At 42.6% G+C, this 5,000-nt stretch overlaps 1 protein-coding gene across 2 annotated transcripts in view; it reads right to left on the bottom strand.

Moving 5' to 3' along the window:
* Positions 1-5,000, bottom strand: part of plcb3 (phospholipase C, beta 3 (phosphatidylinositol-specific)) — a 194,893-nt gene that overhangs the window by 28,213 nt on the left and 161,680 nt on the right. The window lies entirely within an intron of this gene.

Here is a 5,000-nt window from a genome sequence, read left to right as displayed (position 1 = left end):
GGGACTTTGATTATTAGCTGTAACAGTGTAAGGTATCAGATTGTGTATATATGTTTCTGTAGAAGCCATCAGTCAATATGATTTCAGCTTTCAGCAAGAAATCGTCTTTAATTCCTGCATTCCTGTGAAATACTTCCCACAAGGTTTTCCCTGTTACCATAGAAACATTACCCACTTCAAAGTTGTACATGATTGGTTACCAGACCACAGCAATGTAACGCGAGTTGCGATTGGCGCCGCTCCACCATGTTTTTACTGTCAGATAAAATGTGTGTGCAGGAGGGAAAATTGTTACAAATCATGTCATTTACATTATTATCATATTTAGTGTCGCTGTTGAAAATAAGGGAAAAGGGAATCAACGACATCACTCGCAATGATGTACGGGAAGAATAACTCTTGTAAACCTTTTTGTTCCATTTTCATATATGTATTTTTATCTGAATCCATTGTTAAAAGCTCACGATTCAACTGGTAGCCGTTTGGTTCAGTTCAAAGTTTTAAACTCTTTATATTGGGATTTTCTGAAATGTCTATGGAGAAAATGAATGGGGAATTTACTTCCTGAACCCGGAACACTTAAAAAAGGGGGTGGACATGTTGGCATAATGCCCCACTGTTTCACATGAGTTATACGCTGCCGTTTCCTAGTCATGTAAGCAGTAGATAGAACAAAGATAGATGGATGGTGGGAATAAAGAAGAAAAACTTGAATAAAGGCCTTCACAGAAAGTTTGTCCTCAAGCTAAAAGCTTGTGACGCTCTGTCTAGCCTTTCTCCCCCGTCCATTAAGTCTGCTTTTATTTATCTTTATCAGTCTCCTCTGTGTCAAGCACAACCAGAGACATACAGCACTGTGTGTGTGTGTGTGTGTGAGGCAGAGACAGTTGAGAGTAGACAGTAGTTGACAGTAGTTAGAGAGATAACTGTTAGATAAGATAGTTAGAGCAGATTTACATGCCTGCCACTGCAATACATGTATGCACGCACATACATTAAGTACACACACACACAAGCATTGCATAAGTCACATGTAGCCCTTATTTAAGGATAGAGTTGTCTAGAGAGAGAAAGAGAGAGAGAGCGAGAGAGAGAGAGAGAGAGAGAGAGATAGAGATAGGAGGAAAGCGGGAAAAAGGGAGGGATGGAAGGAGGGAGGGAGGGGAGGAGAAGGCCGTGGTCGTAAACCAAGCCATAAACAGAGAGGAGGACACACTGTAAATATTTGTATTGCCCTGCACTCGTTCTACCTTTCTTCCTTCATCTAACTCTCGCTGCCTCTCATCTCCTATCTTCCTTTTCTACTCCGTCTTTCTCTCTCCCTTTCCATTACTTACTTGGTGCATTTTTGGGGCGTTATTCATACTCCCCCCCCCCCTCTTGTCGTGAGAGGTTTCATTAATTAAAAACATCAAAAGTTTATGTCTCTCTTCCTGTTTTTCATTGACTCAGTCTGTATCAGTTTTCTTCTTCCCCTTGTTATAATTTTCTCCCCATATTCCCTCATTATAAGCACATTGGGAATGCATGATACAATCTAAGGATCATATAATAGGCTAAACACAATGTGGAAAAATGGTCGGGGGTTGAATATTTTATGGGGCAAATGTCTTCACTTCAGTTCGGCTCACTTTATGAAATTCGTCTTGCAGCAGGAATTAAAAACAGCACGATACATACACACCATTAGCCAGTGACATGACTGCACATTAAAGTGGAGCGGAAGGCAGGAGAATTGACCGAACATGAAGCATTGTGCAAATGTAGCAAGGTGACTGCATGCGGTGTAACTGAGGTTTTATATCTGTTGATCTGAAGCCTCCGTCCTGAGGGAAGCATGTGAAATTCCTCCTGCAGTGGAAGGCCTGGACTGGCTGCTATAGACCTGTCCCATAAACACATCAGTCAGACAACATCGTACAAACTGTTTTTGTTTTGTACTTTCAAGTTAGCGAACCAGGCAACCATACAGAAGGCTAGCGCTGATTTGATGAACGACCTGCAGAACATTACCATCATCACATTGTCTGCGTTAAAACAGTAAAACAGTAAAACAGAGTAAAGTCAGGCATTTCTGTTCCAATTTCAGTAATAACATATTATCACTTGTGTTACATTCTTTAGCCTTTTTAACCTCTTTATCGGCATATCTGTCGAAACATTTCCCCTCATCTTATCTTCAAATACGACTCGGAAACTCTGAATTTAATGCTGCAGGCTCTATCTTATATCTATCTCTATATTTATAAACCTTAAAAGAAAGATTTTGTGTGTGTCATTATTTAGACTACTTCTGCAGGTAATGTGGGTTTGGGTCTACAATATTTATTGCCCAAAAGAAGCACAATTGTTTCTGGGTGTATGTAATGCAACTAGTATGTATGTACTAGAATGTAATGTAACTAGAAGTGTAACTAATTACTTTTCTCGGGGAGTAATAAGTAAAGGAATTTATTACTGTTAAGAAAAGTAATGAGTAATGTGTAATTACGCTGCTCATGACATTAAATTGAATGTCATTTTCTGATGTTTGACCATGTTTATCTGATTCTATTTCTCTGATTATATTGTAAAAAAAAAAAAAAAATGATCTGTGCTTCTAATGGGTTTATAATCGATAATGCATCACAGTTCACTTTAGTGGTGTGTTAGCTCATCTTGCATTTCTTTCTCTCTCAAATCCTTTCCTTCCCTCTGTATAGATGGTAATCAAAGTATTGCGACAGTGAGCTAAAGTTGGTCTTTTTAAAGCATGGTTTAACATGGTGGCCAATAAACACCTATAATCAATAGCTGACAGTCTGTTGTTTGATCCATATTGATCTTTGGATGTTAAATCCATTTTACACTGGAGCTGAGTCAACAGCAAGAAAGCCAAAGCCAAAGCCTCTCTGTTTTCCTCATTCCTTCTTGTATCCTTTCTCTGTGGCTGTGATGTCATCACCCCGCAGACCGTCAGCTCCCCTGGGATTGGTCGGGGGTGATAAGAGGTCAGAGCCGGCCGACCAATGGGATTAAATTCTGGCTCAAACTCTGTCTTCTGATTGGCCTGTGGGGAATAACTCACTTCCTGGGGGAATAAACCGCTTCTGGGTCTGTAGGACATTTGTGGCCGGAGGGGACACACACACACACACACACGCACACACACACACACACACTCACAACCTCCTCTCCCACAGGCCGTGGTTTCATTCTGCCATCGCCATGGTGTCTCCCTGGAGACCGCGGCAATGAGACTACAACCTTGTCTGCCGCCTGTGTGTGTGTGAAAGTTAACATTTTCTTTACTGGCTAGTAACCGCAGCCCTTCCTGAGATTGCACACACACACGCACACGCACACACACGCACACGCACACGCACACACACACACACACACACAAGGCTAGTGGTGCAGCAGTAAGCAGACAGGCATACGCTCCACATGCAAGTCCTGACTTGTGAAACATCCTGACCTGTTGAGCAAGACAGGGTGTGTGTGTGTGTGTGTGTGTGTGTGTGTGTGTGTGTGTGTGTGTGTGTAGGGGGTGAAAAAGGCTTGCGAGCAGGGTGAATTTAGCGTACAGTCTTGGGTATTTCGTTGCATGTGACACAGAAGCACAAGCAATTCTTCATGACTGCATCTTCACTCAAGAAGAAGACTACAAATGTGTCAGCATGTGATTATACAGGCATGTGTGCGCAAGTGTGTGTGTGTGTGTGTGTGTGTGTGTGTGTGTGCGGTCGTGCATTTGCGCGCACGCATGGGTGCATGTGTGCGTGTGAAGGTCGGTCATCTCTGAGAGCGCATTCCTGACATATTCTGGCCTCTCGCTCAATAAGCATGTGTGTGTGTGTGTGTGTGTGTTTCAGCGTGTAATATTTAGCTAGTCATTGCAGCTGCACAAGTCCATTCATCTCACAGTGTTAAGCTCCTAGCAGCCCAAAGCCAGCTCACTCCATTTCTCAATCACTTCAGTCTCAAGTGCGATCACATTACAAGTCAAAATGACGCCTGGTGAGTTTGTGATAGCAGTTTGATTGCAGATGAAGTTATTTCATTTTAAAACAGGATAAAGATTAAGGTTGTTGTTTTTTACATCATCAATTTGCGATGCATTACAGCAGTTATTTTGTGATGAAGTGTTGTAATTTACTTCACTTCACTTTTGTTGTAGCCACTTTCCCTAAACCAGCTTTGTTTCAGTTACTGCCATTAGAGCACCAGTGGGAATGGAACCCCTCACCCTGTCAGTGTGGGTGCCATGATGCCACAGTAGCCGCTGCAGGGACTGAACCTGTGACCTTTCAGACGGGGGTTTCAGAGGCACGTCACCCTGAATGTCAATGATCTCTATTACAATTCATTACATAACAATATCCTCAGTGTAACAGGAAAAATCCCCCACAGGCTGTATCTTTATTGTGCCACAATTAAGTTTATTGGTGGGTTTTGATGCAGCGGTGGTTATTAGGTTCCATCATGCTATATTTAGACACTGAACACACTAGATTCAGAAAGTACAGTAGACTTTAATGTACTTTCATCAGGCCGTCGTTCACCTATTCCTTCCTTCCTTCCTTCCTTTGATTCATTTTCCAGTTTCCACCCCCCACCCCTCCCGCCCTGCCGCTCTCCTCTCTTCCATTCATTTTCTCAAGATTGAACAAACATCAAGGGGCAAGAAAACAGTCATGAAGGCACCACTCCTTTCCTGTGACGCGCCCCTGTGTGTGTGTGTGTGTGTGTGTGTGTGTGTGTGTTGGACATATCACCATAGCTAAATATATCTCAAATGACCAATCAAAGCTCCTATCAAATGGCACATGATGACAGCATATAGGAAACTGATCTGTCGGCCTCTGCTCCTGAACATACTCACGCACACACACACACACACAGTGCCAAGACATACATCTCCACCTTCCACCACTTGTCACCCAACCAGTCAGTTAAACAACCAGCTAGGTAACTAGTGTGTAAGCGGCAGTCAGCTAACCAGCCAGCAAACTAGTGAG

Source organism: Centroberyx gerrardi, chromosome 23, assembly GCF_048128805.1.
Source record: "Centroberyx gerrardi isolate f3 chromosome 23, fCenGer3.hap1.cur.20231027, whole genome shotgun sequence".
Lineage (NCBI taxonomy): Eukaryota > Metazoa > Chordata > Actinopteri > Beryciformes > Berycidae > Centroberyx > Centroberyx gerrardi.
This window is presented reverse-complemented; position numbering and strand designations above follow the sequence as displayed.